The following is a 20972-nucleotide window of genomic DNA, read 5'->3' on the forward strand; positions in this document are numbered from 1 at the left end:
GGTGACCCCCAATTTTTTTAACTTATTATGCAAGAAGATAAATTGTAGATATGAATTCATGCAGAATTTTTACCTCTCGGATGTTATGACGTCATCGTATGGCCACACGAATGTAAAATATAGGATTTTTTACTGTTTCGTTATTGCTCATCACATTAAATAGAGCGCATCTCGCTTATACGTATTCCATTTCACCCGATATTTTAATACTGTCTAGGTCAATTAACTATCTTTCGCATGAGTTAAAAATATTTTAATTTTTATGACGTCATCATGTCTAAAAATGTAAATAACGTGGGTCACCTATTTTCATATTTACAGTAAATTTCAATCTGTTATAGTTCGTCAGAATAAAAAGTGATAATCATAATTAAAAGGTTTTCTGGAAGCTATTGGATTGTAGATACAAATTCATGTGAACATTTTTCAAATCAGATGTTGTGACGTCATCATATAGCCAGTTGAATAAAAAAAGTCGTATTTTCATCTCTTGCGTAAAAGTTCATTGCGTTTAAACGAGAGCGCATCTCACTTTCACGTGCCCAAAATTCTTCAAATTTGTATTAATGTAATGATTTAGATAATTATCTTCTAAAATAGTTATCTTTATAAGTCAATTTGATGACGTCATCGTGTTAATAATTGGCTTTAAAAGATGGGTCTCGTAATTTCGTCTATGCTACCACTGTATATAACATATACAGTGTATTCTGTAAATACTGTAATATGCTGTATGCTACAAAATAGGTACAATTCAGCACTGTAAACATATTTAATTCATGTCATAGGATGGCATAATCATTTTCGGCGTTCATATATTTTAAACGTATGTGCATGTTGCGTTTGCGCGGATAACCCGAACTCGTCAAAGTGACGAGTTCAAATCTAGTTGGTTATCCGCAACTTAGTTGCGGATAACCCATGTGATTGTAAATATCTTTTTTTTCATCTTCTTCTTTGTTGGTTATCCGCCACAAGCGGATAACCTTTGTTATTGTACGTGTTTCTTTTTTTTTTTATTATTCTTCTTTCTTTCTCAGATTTTGTGCACGCGTTTTCTCTTCAACGTGTTAACATAACATGTTGTAACTTGGTCAACATTTAGACATTTAACTGAAGATGTTCAGCCAAGCTTTTGGACGCTGTCAGATCCGCGTAGCGTAAGTCACGCGCGATTTTCTGAAAATCTTAAATCGGTCATAACTTCGAAACCGATAAATATTTTTTAACGAAATTTTCAGCCACGTTTTCTTCACATCAATGGCTAACTTTTGGAATGTTTAACAAATTTTTGGAGACTAGAAAGTTTTCGCGTAAATTGCGTTTGAAATATTTTACTCTTCTTATTTTGTGCACGCTGTTTCTCTTCAACGTGTAAACATAATATGTTGTAACTTGTTCAGCATTTAGACATTTTACTGAAGTTGTCCAGCCAAGCTTTTTGACGATGTCAGAGCCGCGTAGCGTAAGTTACGCGTGATTTTCTGAAAATCTTAAATTGGTTATAACTTCGAAACAAACGAATATTTTTTAACGTCATTTTCAGCCACGTTTGCTTCACATCAATAGTTAACTTTTTTAACGCTACCGCAATTTGTAACGTTAGAAAGTGCGCGCGTAAATGGCGTTTGAAATTTTAAAATGCTTCAAATCAATTTCTGATTAAATTAGAGCACGATTCAGGTCATTTTAAGCGTTTAAAAAATTGCCACTGTTGCGCACATTTTTACGCGCGCACGGCGCAGGGAACACGTATGAGCATTTCTTTTACACGATTTGTGTTTTTAAATCTTCGGTTAACAATTTTACGTTATTTTATTCACTTTTCAACTTGAAATGGCGTTCTACGAGCACGTTAAACATGACAGGTTGCGCACGAAAACGTCAACAAATTGTGAAAATGTTCCAAAATATGTCTACTTTTAAAAATGAAACAGTTCACCAGAATGCAAGGTTACCCCATTTTTTTATTTTATTTTCTTGCAGAGTATGAATCATAGGTCTAATTTATAATAGTCTTGAATGTTAAAAAGTGTTTGATGGCTACATTATTTGCATATTAAATGTAATTTTTGAAATATTTATCATCAAACAAACATAAACATATTCAAAGAGTAAAACAATAAACATAACGTTTATCTTTTTTCTTTACATGTTAATATATTAAACTTGAAAGTATGCACTTTCATAATATGTCACTGTTTAAAATGTGTGAAGATTTCATCATAGTAAACATTATGATTTAAGTTCGATATGTAATAATCAACTTGCATCGAGGGGGTTCACGACATACCGAATGAACGAGGATTCTTTCTTCGGATTTTCTTCACCAGGTGCTCATATGGCTCGATGTGTAGTGCAACCGACTTTGGTATCACAGGTACCAGGTTCGAATCCCATCACGGGAAAACAATCAATTAAAAGGATTTATTTGGTTATTACACTTAAAGGGCAGTTTTAATTTTGAATAGGCTACTTTTTTGGAAAAGTCATAACTGAGAAGTACTTTAATACGCAAGATACGTTTTGTTGCGGGCGGATAACCAAACTCGTCCTCAAGTGACGAGTTTAAGATCTAGTTAGTTATCCGCATTCAGCGGATAACTCCTTGTAACTGTCCTGTTTCATCATCTTTTTTTTTTTTTTTTTCTGTATTCTTCTTTCTTTCTGTCATTTTTGTGTCACACGTAACTCAAAAACGTGTAAACATAACATTTTATAACTTTGTCAACATGTGGGCATTCACGTGAAGTTGTGCACCTGCTATTGTGAATGACGTCAGAGTTGCGCAACGTGACTTACGCGCGTTTTTATGAATTTCGCGTATTTAACATAGATCGAAAACCATATAACATTTTAATTTGAAACTTAGAAAAAGTTTAAGTTATATCTTGCGCTAACTGACTGTGGGAAAAAAATGACATGTTTCACACAAAGTTACGCGTGCACGCGCGTTTGAAATTTCAAAATGCGAAAAATCAATTTCTAATCAACTTTCTACGTGTTTCATGTCATTTTGAGCATGTAAAAAATTCCCACGCGCGCGCATTTTTTTACGCGCGCGGTGCGCACGTAGCGTTGAAAACAATTTTTTTCCCGTGATTTATGTTTTTCCAGCCTTTTCTAGTAATTTTACCAACTTTTGAACAATTTCGATATAAAATTACGTCATACGGGCACGTCGAATTGGATAATTTACGTGCATTTTTTATTAAAAAGTTCAAAAAATCGTCAAAATTTGTCAAAATTATGCCCTTTTTTAAACAGTCGTAGTTCCTAAACTAAACGGTGAAAGTTATTTTTTTTGCATATTCTGGAAGTTGATGAGTTGTAGATTTTGGATCATGCGTTAATATGGCTAACCGGACATTGTGACGTCACCGTATGGCCACCCGAATATAAAATATAGGATTTTTGTATCTTTCATCATAGCGCATGACATTTAATAGAGCGCATCTCCAATTATCTGTTTTCCATTTTTACCCAAATTTTTATATTATCTAGGTCAATCAACTATCTTTCGCATGAGTTAAAAATATTTTAATTTTTATGACGTCATCATGTCTAAAAATGTAAATAATGTGGGTCACTTATTTTCATCTTTACAGTAAATTTCAATCTGTTATAGCTCGTCAGAATAAAACGTGATAATCATGATTAAAACGTTTTCTGGAAGCTATTGGATTGTAGATACGAATTTATGTGAACATTTTGCCAATCGGATGTTGTGACGTCATCATATGGCCAGTTGAATAAAAAAAGTCGTATTTTCATATTTTGCGTAATAGTTCATCACATTTAAAAGGGCGCGCATCTATATTTTACGTATTCAAATTTCTTCTACACGGTAATATGTGGTTGCTGAGATAATGTCCTTCCGAAATTGCTGTCTTAGTTTTTCATTTTGATACCGTCGCCATGTTAAAAATAGGAATAACCGGGGGTCCCGTAATTTCACCTATTCTACACTGTATGTAATATGTATACAGATTATACTGTTTATACTGTATATACTATATGACACAAAATTGACAGAATTCAGCACTAACAACATATCATATTCTTCAGATCAGGTCATAATGCCATAATCTTTTTCTGTGTGCAAAAGTCTAACGTATGACGTGCACGTGGCGTTTGTCGTGCGGATAACTAACTCGTCAAAGTGACGAGTTACATGTCTAGTTATTCTTCTTTCTTTCCCGGATTTTTGTGCGTCGCATATCCCCTATTGCTTGTGAATATATCTTTTGTATAACTTTGTCATTATATGGACATTTACCTGAAGTTGTGCACCTCCATATTTTTAATGACGTTAGAGTCGCGCAGCGTAAGTTACGCGCAATTTTATGAATTTCAATGATTGGTCATAGATTATAAACCAAAAGTCATTTTGTATTGACACTTGGTAAAAATTTAAGTCATATCAAGGGCAAACTTTCTATGGATTAAAAATAACATGTTTCACAAGAAGTTACGCGCGCACGCGCATTTAAAAATTCAAAATGCGCAAAATTAATTTCTAATCAACTTTCTACGCTGATCATGACATTTTGAGCATGTCAAAAATTCCCACGCGCGCGAAAAATTTTACGCGTAAGGTGCGCACGGAGCATGAAAAACATGTTTTTTTCTCTTGAATTGTGATTTTCCAGCCTTTCCTAGTCATTTAAAAAAAGATTGACATCATTTCAAATTAAAATGACGTCATACGAACACGTTGATTTATAACATTTGCGCGCGTTTTAGTTGAAAAAGTTACAAAATATTGTCAAATATATGCCTATTTTGAATCTATTATAGCTCTTCAGGATCGAAGGTGACCCCCAATTTTTTTAACTTATTATGCAAGAAGATAAATTGTAGATATGAATTCATGCAGAATTTTTACCTCTCGGATGTTATGACGTCATCGTATGGCCACACGAATGTAAAATATAGGATTTTTTACTGTTTCGTTATTGCTCATCACATTAAATAGAGCGCATCTCGCTTATACGTATTCCATTTCACCCGATATTTTAATACTGTCTAAGTCAATTAACTATCTTTCGCATGAGTTAAAAATATTTTAATTTTTATGACGTTATCATGTCTAAAAATGTAAATAACGTGGGTCACCTATTTTCATCTTTACAGTAAATTTCAATCTGTTATAGCTCGTCAGAATAAAAAGTGATAATCATAATTAAAAGGTTTTCTGGAAGCTATTGGATTGTAGATACGAATTCATGTGAACATTTTTCAAATCAGATGTTGTGACGTCATCATATAGCTAGTTGAATAAAAAAAGTCGTATTTTCATCTCTTGCGTAAAAGTTCATTGCGTTTAAGCGAGAGCGCATCTCACTTTCACGTGCCCAAAATTCTTCAAATTTGTATTAATGTAATTATTTAGATAATTATCTTCTAAAATAGTTATCTTTATAAGTCAATTTGATGACGTCATCGTGTTAATAATTGGCTTTAAAAGATGGGTCTCGTAATTTCGTCTATGTATTCTGTAAATACTGTAATATGCTGTATGCTACAAAATAGGTACAATTCAGCACTGTAAACATATTTAATTCATGTCATAGGATGGCATAATCATTTTCGGCGTTCATATATTTTAAACGTATGTGCGTGTTGCGTTTGCGCGGATAACCCGAACTCGTCAAAGTGACGAGTTCAAATCTAGTTTTTCTGTATTATTAGTTATCCGCTTGGTATACCAAGCGGATAACTCCTTGTAATTGTATGAGATCAATATTTTTTTTCTGTATTATTCTTCTTTCCTTCCTTCCTTTTTGTGAGTCGTGTTCCTCTAAAATGTGTAAACATAACATTTCATAACTTTGACAACATATGGGCATTTACGTGAAGTTGTGCACCTCCTATTTTTGAATGACGTCATAGTTGCGCAACGTGACTTATGCGCAATTTTATGAATTTCAATGATTGATCATAGATTAAAAACCAAAAGTCATTTAGTATTGACACTTTGACAAAATTTAAGTCATATCAGGGGCAAACTTTCTACGGATTAAAAATGGCATGTTTGACAAGAAGTTACGCGCGCACGCGCATTTAAAATTTCAAAATGCGCAAAATTAATTTCTAATCAACTTTTTACGCGTTTCTTGTCATTTTGAGCATGTCAAAAATTCCCACGGGCGCGCAATTTTTTATGCGCGCGGTGCGCACATAGCATTAAAAACATATTTTTTTCTCTTGAATTATATTTTTCAAGCCTTTCCCAGTGATTTTTAAAACAATTTAGACCTTTTCCAGTTTAAATAACGCCATACGAACACGTTGAATTAGACAATTCGTGCGCGTTTTTTATGAAAAAGCTTAAAAAATCGTCAAAATTATGTCTTTTTTTAAACAGTCATAGTTTCTAAAGTAAACCGTTAACCGTTTATTTTTATTACAAAATCTAGAAGTTGATGAGTTGTAGATATCGGATCATGCATCAATAAGGCAAAAAAAACATTGTGACGTCATCGTATGGCCACACGAATGTAAAATATAGGATTTTTGTCTCTTTCGTTATTGCTCATCACATTCAATGGAGCGCATCGCACTTATCTGTATTCCTTTTTCTCCTACATTTATATATTGTGTAGGTCAATCAACTTTCTTTAGCATGAGATAAAAATATTTTAATTTTTATGACGTCATCATGCCTAAAAATTTTAATTACGTGGGTCATTAATTTCATCTTTACAGTAAATTTTAATCTGTAATAGCTCGTAAGAATAAAATGTGATAATCACGATTAAAACGTTTTCTGGAAGCTATTGGATTGTAGATACGAATTCATGTAAACATTTTGCCAATCGGATGTTGTGACGTCATCATATGGCCAGTTGAATAAAAAAAGTCGTATTTTCATATTTTGCGTAATAGTTCATCACATTTAAAAGGGTGCGCATCTATATTTTACGTATTCAAATTTCTTCTACACGTTAATATGTTGTTCCTGAGATAATTTCCTTCTGAAATTGCTATCTAAGTGTTTCATTTTGATACCGTCGCCATGTTAAAAATTGGAATAAATGGCGGGTCCCGTAATTTCACCTATTCTACACTGTATGTAATATGTATACAGCTTATACTGTTTGCATGTATATACTATATGACACAAAATTCAGCACTAACAGCATGTCATATTCTTCAGTTCTTGTCATAATGCCATAATCTTTATCTGTGTGCAATATTCCAACGTATGACGTGCACGTGGCGTTTGTCGTGGTGCGGATAACTAACTCGTCAAAGTGACGAGTTTCATGTCTAGTTCTTCTTTCCTTCCTTCCTTTTTGTGAGTCGTGTTCCTCTAAAATGTGTAAACATAACATTTCATAACTTTGACAACATATGGGCATTTACGTGAAGTTGTGCACCTCCTATTTTTGAATGACGTCATAGTTGCGCAACGTGACTTATGCGCAATTTTATGAATTTCAATGATTGATCATAGATTAAAAACCAAAAGTCATTTAGTATTGACACTTTGACAAAATTTAAGTCATATCAGGGGCAAACTTTCTACGGATTAAAAATGGCATGTTTGACAAGAAGTTACGCGCGCACGCGCATTTAAAATTTCAAAATGCGCAAAATTAATTTCTAATCAACTTTTTACGCGTTTCTTGTCATTTTGAGCATGTCAAAAATTCCCACGGGCGCGCAATTTTTTATGCGCGCGGTGCGCACATAGCGTTAAAAACATATTTTTTTCTCTTGAATTATATTTTTCAAGCCTTTCCCAGTGATTTTGAAAACAATTTAGACCTTTTCCAGTTTAAATAACGCCATACGAACACGTTGAATTAGACAATTCGTGCGCGTTTTTTATGAAAAAGCTTAAAAAATCGTCAAAATTATGTCTTTTTTTAAACAGTCATAGTTTCTAAAGTAAACCGTTAACCGTTTATTTTTATTACAAAATCCAGAAGTTGATGAGTTGTAGATATCGGATCATGCATCAATAAGGCTAAAAAAACATTGTGACGTCATCGTATGGCCACACGAATGTAAAATATAGGATTTTTGTCTCTTTCGTTATTGCTCATCACATTCAATGGAGCGCATCGCGCTTATCTGTATTCCTTTTTCTCCTACATTTATATATTGCGTAGGTCAATCAACTTTCTTTAGCATGAGATAAAAATATTTTAATTTTTATGACGTCATCATGCCTAAAAATTTTAATTACGTGGGTCATTAATTTCATCTTTACAGTAAATTTTAATCTGTAATAGCTCGTAAGAATAAAATGTGATAATCACGATTAAAACGTTTTCTGGAAGCTATTGGATTGTAGATACGAATTCATGTAAACATTTTGCCAATCGGATGTTGTGACGTCATCATATGGCCAGTTGAATAAAAAAAGTCGTATTTTCATATTTTGCGTAATAGTTCATCACATTTAAAAGGGTGCGCATCTATATTTTACGTATTCAAATTTCTTCTACACGTTAATATGTTGTTCCTGAGATAATTTCCTTCTGAAATTGCTATCTAAGTGTTTCATTTTGATACCGTCGCCATGTTAAAAATTGGAATAAATGGCGGGTCCCGTAATTTCACCTATTCTACACTGTATGTAATATGTATACAGCTTATACTGTTTGCATGTATATACTATATGACACAAAATTCAGCACTAACAGCATGTCATATTCTTCAGTTCTTGTCATAATGCCATAATCTTTATCTGTGTGCAATATTCCAACGTATGACGTGCACGTGGCGTTTGTCGTGGTGCGGATAACTAACTCGTCAAAGTGACGAGTTTCATGTCTAGTTATTATTTGATGCTACTACTTTGGAAAAGTTTAGACAGGACTTTTAGGTCTACTAACTCAATACTGTATATATATATAAACAAAATAAATAAATTATTTTGTGTAGTTTACACAATTGAGAAAAGAAATAAATGATTGTGTGTAGTTTACACAATTGAGAAAATAAATAAATCCAGTAGTAGTTTAATTGAATTGAAAATAGGGTTTAACTTATATTCCAGGTAATAAAAATAAAAACCGCAACCTTATTTTAGAATCTTAATACAGTACTAAAGAACTGTCTACACTATCAAACTAATTTGAAAAAAAAAAGTGTGATGAGTCCAAATATGGTAGTGATATGACATCATCATGTCCATATATGGGCACAACACATTTTTGTGTCACATAAAGTTTGATAGTGTAGATAGTGCTTAAGGCATGAAGCTAATGGCGATGACATAATTCAACCAAACTGACTCGTCTCATCAGGATGTGACCTAGTCTTGTGAACTTTTGAATCACGTCTATCATACAGAGAAAGTCTGATTGCATTCCATCTTGGCTATTTAACTGAAAATAAACAAAATATATATTGTAATGCAATGTTCATAAAACTTGCTGTGCTGTAAAGGCTTTCAAATTATGCACATATAATTATATACTAATTCAATTTGTCTTTTTAAAGGATTTTCAAAATTTGAATACACAATTTTTTATTTTACATTTGTTTTGTTTATTTATTTAGGCAAATTGCCAAGGATTCACTATCCTTCTTAATGGTGGTAATCTTGTTCACAAGACAAACTTGACACAAGATGCTCTACATAAACAAAGTCTTATTACAAGTCTTTGGGAGTGGAGTTGTAATTTTTCATTAAAAAATCCTGACATGAGAGGACCCTTGGATTGGTAGCCAAGCTTCATAACCACCAAGCCACAACTCCATTTCTCTACATAACTATTATAAATGTAAATATTAACAAACCTTCATGTTTCTGATACAGACATTGAGGGCTCACTTCAGAGCCGCATCAATTGCATTAGTGATCTTCTTTAACTTGGCGGCGCTGTCAATGTAACCATCTCCATTCTTTAACAATGAAAGTTAATGATTAACAACTCATGAAGTGTTTTGGAATTAAGTCTACAGGAGATTTTTAATTACCAACCTAATAATAACTTGGCCATCAATCAAAATAGGCTCTGATGTAGATTTAACAGTCATTTTTATGTGAATTTTTAACTTTGAACAAACAAAAATAATTTCAAACCATGTACTATATGTTACTGCGTTTGACAATGAATAAATGAAAACTAATACTATTGTCACTTGAGATTGATCTCATACATTTCGTAATTGTCCTTATTCTAAAAACTACAAGTAGATATCTGCCTATTCAACAAAAATAGCAAGACAAAGGGTAATCCCTCATGAAGACAAATGGGGCTTGTTACATGACAGAGAGAAACCAAAACATTAAAGAAAAACGGGACTTTTTTGGCCTCTTTAATAAAAAAAAAAAGTTTAATATTGTCTCACAAATGAAGGGATATGTTGGGACAGCCATGGCCATAAAAGAGTTCCCCGAGTGCCTGACTCTCTCACCCAATAGAGTATAGTAATTTTTAACTATTGTAAGGATGCAAAAGTAAAGAATAGACATTGCCAGTATGCTGTTAAGCTCTGTCTACACTATCAAACTAGTTTGACAAAAAAGTGTGCCTAAATATGGTAATGATATGCCCAAATATGGCAGTGGTATGACATCATCATGTTCTTATATGGGCACATCACATTTTTTTGTCACATAAACTTTGATAGTGTAGACGGAGATTGAGGCAGCTACACAGTAATGCATCATTGATTCTTATTTTCAATATGAATGTTTTGCTTACTTTGTGAAATACAGTAATGTAACGTTGAGTATCATCTAGTGTTCAAATAAACTGAATGACTTTGTACAAATACTTTGGAATCTTTTATAAATTTGTATAAAACCATACATATCCAAAACCGATTTTTAATTTGAGTTACTAATATATTTTCTTTGGTAAGAGGTAGATTGATCTTTATTTCAAGTAGTACACTATATTAAAAATAATCAATTCTCATAATTTATTTAAATAACAGTAAACGCCAATCATTATTAAGAGCACTACTTCAGCCATGGCAATCTAACAACAGGACACTGCTGAGCTCGCCACGCCCAGATAGAAACTCGTAAACAGTTCCTTGATCTTACATCTGGCTGCGACAAATACCAACAGTACTGTACTAGGCTATGTACATATTCTCCGCGGTGTTAAGGAGTGTGGAACTGATCATGTCACAGCCACAGATAAACCCTTTGATCTCCGGAGCTCAGCATCCTGTTGTTAGATTGCCTTGCTTCACCATTGGCTTATATCAAGTTAACTTTTATTCTATGATGAGACATGTAACATTTATTCCAATGTACATACAAATCATTTTTTGTTCATGCTTACCTTTTTGGAATGGACAAGTTTACCGTTGACGTACACCTCCAAGTACCCGGTGATACCTGGTGTGCTTTCACCCTCCTAAAATAAGACCGGGTTCAATTAATATGTTCAAAATGCACTTTACAGATTTGCAGATTAGTCCATTAATTAAAGGGGTATTTTTTGTATAATAGCTCTAAATCAAGAGATCAAGGGCTATTTATCGGTTTATCTACAGGGTACAGTAAGCTAGGCACAAAATAAACTTTGAATGTTGTACTTACCATAGCAACGTCATTGCCATAATCGTCCTCAAGCTCATTACGAAGCTTGTAGTACTAAGAAAATAGAATTATAGTTTTAAGTACTAATGTAGAGCATTTAAGACAGAGGATAGATCATACTAAAAGTTTTATCAAAATTAATGACCAGCTTGTTTGATATTTTATTACTGCATTGTATCATTTTTATCTTTATTTTTATGTTCATTGTAGATAATGTCATATTTGGAGTTAATTAGTCATAAATTCACTTTCCCTAAAGACCTATTCCTAGTTACTGTATTTTATCTGTCACTTCTTCTTAAATAAGCCTTTGGCGCCCACACAAAATGGCTGTAGTACAGGTACTATATGGATGTTTAGCTTTTAGAATGTTGGCTAGTACTTACCTTGGGACCGTACCCTCACCCACCACTGAAAAAAAAAAATTAAAAAAATTATAATTTTAAATTTTGTATACTTTTATACTTTTTCTGCAGATTGAAGTGAACAAACGGTTAAAAAAATGTTTAAATGGTTTTTTAACTGCTAACTGAAATGACAGCCAGTTCCTCTCTCTGCATACCAGTATCCGTCTCCAGTACATCAATGTATGCGAGAGCTGGCCTTCCTTGTTTTGCAAATTCATGTTTTGGAGAGAGGAACTTGCTTAAAGTATACTGTATATTGATTTATGTTATGTATTATCACATGCTATTATATTCTGCTTTAAAAAAGTGAAGATTAAAAATAAGGAAATTAATAGAAAATGCAATGACAATAATGTACAATGTCTCTGTATGAATTTAATCAGTTACACTGTCTACAGTACAGACCCATTGTAAAGACATGGCATGTAAATTGTAAGTCAATAATCTGCTTAAAATAATATAACCCTGTGCTGTGTTATTGATCAAACTTACAATACATTCAATGTCTCTTCACAAAAGACCCTATCTGTACTTACAAAACTACTGTCGAGCTACTTGGACTAGGCTAAACAACCTCGGCTGGGCCTTGGTATTAAGGTAGCCTACCCAGCCCCAGCAGCAGAGCAATGCCTCTCCCAAAAAACCAAAAGCATAGAAGAAGCTATAGTTAGGGAATATCTTGATTTTTCTGTGAAAAAATTATTAACAAAGGTTTTTTTGCAGATTCATACTCTATCACATACCAATATACACCAAAAAATTCCTCCAGACATTAGGAGATGGGGAAAGTGGTTAAATTTGACCTTTGACCTTACAAGGCATATGACACTGTATCTCGGTAACCATTGGTCCGAGAGATTTAGTTTTTGCACCAAAATGTTCCTTATATACATATTTATATTTACTATAATGAAGTATTTTTTCAAAAATTCATTAGAAATGGTGGAAAATGACCTTTGACCTTTTAAGCATATAACAGGTGTATCTCAGTGATCCTTGGTCCTAGAGACTTAGTTTTGGCACCAAAATGTTCCTTATATACATATTTATATTTTCTATAATGAAGTATTTTTTCAAAAATTCATTAGAAATGGTGGAAAATAACCTTTGACCTTTTAAGGCATATAACACATCTCGGCGATCCTTGGTCCTAGAGACTTACTTTTGGCATCAAAATGTTTCTTATATGCATATTTATATTACTTGTAATAAAGTATTTTATAAAAAATGAATTAGAAATGGTGGAAAATCATGACCTTAGATGGTCATGAAGCTGTATTCTGAAGACCATTGGTCGTAGAGACTTAATGTTTCTTATGGGCATATTCATATATATTAATAAAGTAGGCCTATTCTACCAAAAATTGTTTATTATGGTATTTTCCTCAAAAAAAGCTTTATTTAATGCTGAAAAACATTTAGCCCGATTACATATTTGAATTCTCCTATCATAATAAATTCAAAATAAACATTTATTTCCTTCAATTGCAGAATAGAAACATAATAAAGAACAACAATGAAACGTAATAATAAGGTTTAAAAAAATTAAATGTAACATACAAATCATAACTTTAATCAGAGAATCATTAAAAGAATGTCAAAATTTCAATTCTGTGTAATAAAAAATAGAAAGCAAAAGAAGGTGGCAAAGTCCAAAAGGCAAGTCTGAGTGGGATATATTAACTAAGGTTGGAAACAAAACACTATTACACACACACACCCATAATGTATCCCTATTCCAAAAAGTTAATTATGTCTTCTGACCTCACATATTTTGTTATTGTATAATAAAGTACCCTTATCCCAAAAGTTAATTTTGTCTCCTCCTAATCTCACATGCTATATCCATGGGCCATACCGGCTCTGTAATGGACATGGGTCAAACATTTCCCATATTGTCTGTCTCATAACAGGATAAACTAAAAAAAACCTAGCCCATATGGATTTGCCCAAATGAACCCTCTAAGGACCCTTTTAAGATCTCTATGTGGTGCGCTACATAAGGCCCTGTATTACTATTAGTAATTAATATGGGGTAAATAGTTATAATAAAACTAAATATGCACCCTTGATCTTGATTATGGATTTGCCCAAATGAACCCAAGGGCCGATCTTCCATGGACCCTTCTGGATTCTCTATGTTGGGCTACAAGAGGCCCTATATTGGAAATACTGTATGTGGGATGAAAATGTGGGTTCATATGTCCATGGAATAAATCTGCCTGTGCACCCTCGATACTTAAGGAACATTTATGGATTTACCCAAATTAACCCAAGGGCAGGTCCTTCATGGATACCTTCTGGGTTCACTATGTGGCTGGGGCTACATAAAGCCCCATATTGGAAATATAATGGATGACAATGTGGGTTCATGGAATAAAGCTGCCTGTGCACTCTCGATCCTTAAGGAATCCATATGGATTTGCCTAAAATGAACCAACAGCAGGTCTATTTAGACCCTTCCGTGGTTCTCTACTGTATGCTTATCCATATTAAATCATCTCTGCCATTGCAACCATCTTCTGTATTAGATCTTAAGCCATCCCCAGAAGTTCGAAATCTTGGGGTTTACATGGATTCCCACTTGCAGATGGATGCTAACATCAACGCCATCGTTCTGCTATGGTTGGGATTATGAAGATTGGTCTAATTTGTAGATTTCTGGATAGGGTAACAACTACACGACTTCTGCATGCCTTTATATCATCACGTCTGCACTACTATAACAGTATTCATGTCGCACTGCCCAAGACCCTGCTTAGAAAGTTGCAGATGTTACAAAATAGTGCTGCCTGTATAGTGTGTCGAACCACATAACACCTATCCTGCATGAACTGCACTGGCTTCCTGTGAAGGAGCGTCTCAACTTCAAGATATTGCTGCTCACATATAAATCTATTCGTGTTTTCACTCCACAATCCTGTTTTCACAGTCTTCGTTCCAATTCTCAGAATCATCTTGTTCCTGCTAAAGTAAAGACCATCTTATGGTCACCGTGCATTATCTTATTCAGCTCCTATGCTTTGGAATTCTCTTCCAAACTGCATTAAAGATGCACAGTCAATGGCTCTTTTTAAGAGGCTTCTTAAAAGACATATTTTTTAACATATATTGTTTAATAAAGCATATTACTCCCCTTTTTTCTCCTTTTCCATGCCACCTAGATTTTTTTAGATCTAGTTTAAGTAGGGCAGGAGGCGCCCAAGTCCGGGATGACCGAGACACAACTGGTGCTGTCCGAGGTTCAATTAGACCGATCTCTGGTTAGTGACAAGAGCGTATCCCCTTACTTCAGTTTGGGTTTTATTTTTGCCATGGTTGGAATCCCTTTAATTTAATCGTATTAGTTTGTGTACATCGCTTAGAGGTTTCACAATATTAGGAGCTATATAAATCCAGGATATTATTATTATGATTATGTTCAGTTCTACATTTTGGCCCATGTATCAGATCAATGCATTTGGCTACATAAGACCCTGTATTAGAAATATATCGGGTAAAACTGTGGATTCCAGCCTATCTGTGCAACCCTGATCCTTAAGGAACCCATATGGATTTGCCAAAATGAACCAGGGGTAACCTCCGGATTCTCTATGGCCATACATGCCCTTTATTGAAGATACATGGATATCTGGATGAAACTGTTTGTCTTATAATATGGATTCGACCATATGGGAAAAAGCTATTACATACGATTCTTAAGGAACTCATATCGATTTGCCCAAATGAACCTTTTGGGTACTCTATGGCCTATAAATTGGCCTTGAATCGGAAACATGTAGATCAAACTGTGGGTCCCTTGCATCGGTCTATGTGGGAAAAAGTACTAAATCTTTAAGGTGGTCTGCAGCTCAAATTTTAACTTTGGTTGAGACATATTAACACTGTATTATGTTATCCAATAACTTCTGACCATTCTGTAAATATTTCTTTAAATTAAGATATAATATTATATGTTACCAAACAACCACCACACACCCCCGCCCCATCACCTCTTTGAATTAAAATCCATCCCGAGAGGCTTCTATGTACTTCTTGTATAGTTATTTTCAAACAATATAATCCATTAGATTAAATATAAATATATATCTATTATAAACAATTTGCGCTTAGTTCCAACTCTCTATGCTATGTCATTATTTAGATGAGAAAAACAAGTCAAAGGTTAAAATTTCATTAAAAAAATGGGTGATTAAAGTAATACTAGAATAAATAAACTATAAATTTATGTCAAAGGTCAATAACCACACTTCCGGTCATTTTCAGGCAAGATCTTCTGTTAAACTGAATATAAATATATATCTTGGGAACAATTTGCTCTTAGTTTTAATTCTCTCCGACCTGCCGTTACTTAGATATGGCGAAAAGAGGTCAAAGGTCAATAACCACACTTCCGGTCATTTTCAAGCAAGATCTTCTGTTAAACTGAATATAAATATACATATTGGGAACAATTTGCTCCTAGTTTTAATGCTCTCCGACCTGCCGTTACTTAGATATGGCGAAAAGAGGTCAAAGGTCAATAACCACACTTCCGGTCATTTTCAAGCAAGATCTTCTGTTAAACTGAATATAAATATACATATTGGGAACAATTTGCTCCTAGTTTTAATGCTCTCCGACCTGCCGTTACTTAGATATGGCGAAAAGAGGTCAAAGGTCAAAATTGGTGGAAATGGGGTTTCCGGTCAATTTTACAAAAAATTTTCTATTAGAACTAATATTAACATATACATTGTGAACAATTTGACACCAAAATTAACTCAATACAATATAGCATGTTGTATGAAAATAGTGGCCATTTTGTTTACATGATAAACAGTACAGAGTACATGAAAAACATGATATTTCTCAGTTTTAGTCTCAATAACTTCAATCTACACCCATGTCCACAATCAACTATCAAATGATTCAAATTTTTTTACACATGATCATTATATTGGAGAGATATTTTTAGAGAAGTTTCATTACCATTGAGTGCTAGCTTAATTTTTTTTTTCTGGTGTAAAAAATATAATTTTTTTGTTTTTTTGGAAAAAATGCTTATAAATTAGTATTAATTGACCAAAATTCATACTATAACCCAATATATACCTACATAACTATATATCAAAATAAAGATAATTTAGTAAGCTATCATTTGATACTAAATAAAATGAGGTACATTCAAAATTCACAACGTTATTAAAACAATAACAGGCGTATCTCTAATTTGACACCAAATGACCTTTGACCTCAAAATGACCCCCTTTCCCCAGGTCAAAATTCATGGAGGAATTTTTTGGGATGACTTGGGATGCATTAGAACATGAATCCACTGAAAAACCTTTGTTAATAATTATTTCACAGATTGGCATTTTTTTGACCTAAAATTCCCTAACTACTATAACTAATACTATATATAGATAGGCTACTACTACTACTAATAACTACAGCAGTAGGCTAGTTTAGTAAATCAAGCAATGACGGAATATAAAAGAAGGGCCAAAGTAAGTTATAGTCTCACCAGTATATCACTTTAACTACAACTGGCATGATGGTGATTTTAAGCTGAAATTAGGTATCTTACGTGTGACGTCCAAATACCTGCCCTGGGGATTGTTGAATGATTACCTTTTTACGAAAAACGTCGCGTAGTGTGTGTGCATTGGACTGTGAAGAAATCTATAATAGAGGGCGGTAATTAACATACAGAAAAACGCGCAAAAAACATGCAGCTCTTATCTTATCATCCTGTAAACTATGGTATCATAAGCTAACATGCAATAATTGCTGCTATTAGTATTATTATTTAAATTTAATGATAAAATATAATACTTTGAAAATTTGAGCAGAACCTTTAGGCCTTCTACTAATTCAAATTTTAAATCATAATTATTTAGTCTTTAATTTAATAGAAAATTAACATTTCCATTTTAAAGTGAACCAATAATAAAATGTCTTGAATCTTGAAGATACTGTACTAAAAAAACCTCCTTATAAGGCCAATAATTAATTTTACACAGACGAGCGGTAACAGTATGTAGAAAACTGTGTAGCTTGTCCCACATATTCTGCTCAAGTGCAGTTCTGCTCCACAATTTATGTAAAAATGGTCATAAGAAGTAACGATTCTATATTTTTGTTTTCTGCTTACGGTGTTACCGCTCATCTGTGTCAATTTTAATTTGCCTTTCTGCCTCAAAATAAAAAACTACGATTTTGGGTTTACATCAAATGTTTAATATTTATTTCACATTCATTTAGTCTAATTAGTTAAGTACTCTTAGTCTTATTTTAAAATCCGTAATACTGTACTAAGGCATAAAGCTTATAACAATGACCTCTGACATAATAGATCACTGAGTATAAGAGCAAATTCTATTGCTAGGAAGTTTAGTAAATGTTCTGATAAGGTTAAATGCATGTCTAGATCATATTGCTTAAATATGTATTAATTAATTTTGTAAGCATTAAGTATGAATTAATGTACATGTATTACCAGTTTGTGGTCCATGGTCTTTTGTATTATTATTGTATTGTATATTATATTAGTTAAGAGCTTTGTATAATAATGTAATACTGTATATGTACATTTGATTATGAAATAAAGAATGAATGAATGAAGCTAATGGCGATGACATAATTCAACCAAACTGACTCGTCTCATCAGGATGTGACCTAGTCTTGTGAACTTTTGAATCACGTCTATCATACAGAGAAAGTCTGATTGCATTCCATCTTGGCTGTTTAACTGAAAATAAACAAAATATATACTGTAATGCAGCGTTCCTAAAAACTTTGTGCTGAAAAGGCTTTCAAATTATGCATATACTAATTCAACTTCAAAATACACACTTTTGTATTTTACTACAGAACTATTATCAATGCAAATATTAACAAACCTTCATGTTTCTGATACATACATTGAGGGCTCACTTCAGAGCCGCATCAATTGCTTCAGTGATCTTCTTTAACTTAACAGCGCTGTCAATGTAACCATCTCCATTCTGCAACAAAATTAATGATTAACAGGACACATTTTTAATTACATCATGGCTTATATTAACAACTTCAATTGTATGATACACTTAACATTTCTTCCTGTCTAAACAGGGTATATTTTTTACACGCTTACCTTTTTGGAATGGATCAGTTTACCGTTGACGGACACCTCCAAGTACCCGGTGGTACCTGGTAGGCTTTCACCTTCCTAAAATAAGATAGAAGTTAAATAATAACAAAACAAACTCAAATGTAATTTTATCGCCTTTTTCACTGAACCATGTGATCTGGTATTGTCATCTTTAACATTGGTTCAATATAGCATTTTTGTTATATTCATTAGTTTTTTTTTGTAATAAGAATGGAATTGATGGATTCATTTATTTAATCATTTAATTCAAACATCAGATTGTAAGCCTGTGTGTATGCATGCCCGGTGTATAACTAAATTTCCTTACTTGTCCCTACTTCTAAAAATAACAAAAATAATACATTACAGGCATGAATTGAGGCAGTCTTTGGTGGATTAGTCCATTACAGTAAAGGGGTACAGTATTCAAATTTTGTTTAGTTCTAAATCAGGGAGCAAGGGCTACTATAGGTTTATCCAGGTAAGCTAGGCACATGAAAATGATTGTATTTCTACACTCTATAGTACTTACCATAGTAACATCATCTCCATATTGGTCCTCAAGCTCACAACGAAGCTTTTGGTACTAACAAGAAAATAGAATTAGTTTTTAGTACCAACCGATGTAGGGAGAATATAATTAATAATTGTAGGAGTAATTTGCTCTGTCGTAAATTTACTTTTTCTAAGAGCTACTTCCTAGTACCTGTTAATGGTCACTTTTTCTAACACACACAAATGTGTTGTACATAGATTCATGTACTGTACCTCGATGTTTATTTTTTTATGCTGGTCAAGTCTGTACTTACCCTGGGACCGTACCCTCACCCACCACTGAAAAAAACAAGACAAAACACATTAATGTTAATTTTTGCTGTGAATAAAAATCTAAATTATTACATTGATCAGTGCTTTTTTTTAAATATTTGTTAATAACTAATGTCTTTATAATTCAGTTTGGGAGATGGCTTGGACTGATTCAAACTAAACTTAACCACTATTCCATTAATGCATGATACATACAAGAAATAAAATACACTACACATGTGTACAGTATATTATACAGCATAATTATGCATAGAGATAGTATTATCAGGGAAGAGTTACATGTTTTTTCTACTTTAAGTGAAGATCTGAAATTAGAATTATCCCGTCAAGCTGATTATAGTTTATACATCATCCCTCTGAATTGAATTAAATTGCACTATCTCAGTAGGCCTACTACTAACTCAAACTGTCAGGCAAGTCATTCAATTTCCTGTTTGTTTAAACTCGTCACAATACAAATCCTCTCAACCTCGGGCTCAACCTGTAAGTTAACAACAGACAATGCTAATTACTATATAGTTACAAAAACCTAAGTAGAGATGAAAATGAATTCTACTAAAAATATTGTAATGTTGTAATACAATATTGTGTATATGCATGTGACAGGGCGTTTATTCGAGGAAATAAATAAAGGCCCCGGGGCGTTTATTCGAGGAAATGAACAAAGGTACCATTTATTTATTTGAGGGAGGTGTTTATTTGAATAAATACGTCACAGTATCCACTCTATCTAACTAGTTTACCAATAAGTTCTGCACCAAATTATCTAGGCTACTAGTATGGATTTAATCTCATCTCATTCAATTCATGTCCCAACACAATTAAGAAAGGTCTTTGCTCTGAAAATGGATGCTCCTCGTCCTACTAATCTATAGTTAATGGATGGCTCAAGCTACTATGCATGACCAGCCTAGCCTATCCTAGTTAGTATGTAGGTATAGCCCAGATAGTAAAATATATTCTCACCAGTATAACACTTTAACTGCGACTGGCATGGTTATTTTGAGCTAGGTCTAGCTGCAGATGAAGTAAAAAGTACTGCTGCTGCAAACGTCCGCCTTGGCCAAACCTACACTACAAAATAAACATTAAAATCAAA

General features: G+C 33.3%; 2 long non-coding RNA genes across 2 annotated transcripts; both read right to left on the reverse strand.

Moving 5' to 3' along the window:
* Positions 1 to 8962: 8962 nt before the first annotated feature.
* LOC144852839 (uncharacterized) lies at positions 8963 to 17580 on the reverse strand. The gene is made up of 6 exons (XR_013614343.1): positions 17438 to 17580; positions 11911 to 11935; positions 11525 to 11578; positions 11265 to 11339; positions 9763 to 9867; positions 8963 to 9347 (listed from the first exon to the last, which is right to left on the reverse strand). It is a non-coding gene; the product is annotated as an uncharacterized LOC144852839 (long non-coding RNA).
* Positions 17581 to 18152: 572 nt separating this feature from the next.
* LOC144852840 (uncharacterized) lies at positions 18153 to 20937 on the reverse strand. Its single transcript, XR_013614345.1, has 6 exons — positions 20840 to 20937; positions 19855 to 19879; positions 19578 to 19631; positions 19049 to 19123; positions 18816 to 18920; positions 18153 to 18664 (listed from the first exon to the last, which is right to left on the reverse strand). It is a non-coding gene; the product is annotated as an uncharacterized LOC144852840 (long non-coding RNA).
* Positions 20938 to 20972: the final 35 nt, after the last annotated feature.

The sequence above is a fragment of the Antedon bifida genome, chromosome 9 (genome assembly GCF_963402885.1).
Source record: "Antedon bifida chromosome 9, ecAntBifi1.1, whole genome shotgun sequence".
Lineage (NCBI taxonomy): Eukaryota > Metazoa > Echinodermata > Crinoidea > Comatulida > Antedonidae > Antedon > Antedon bifida.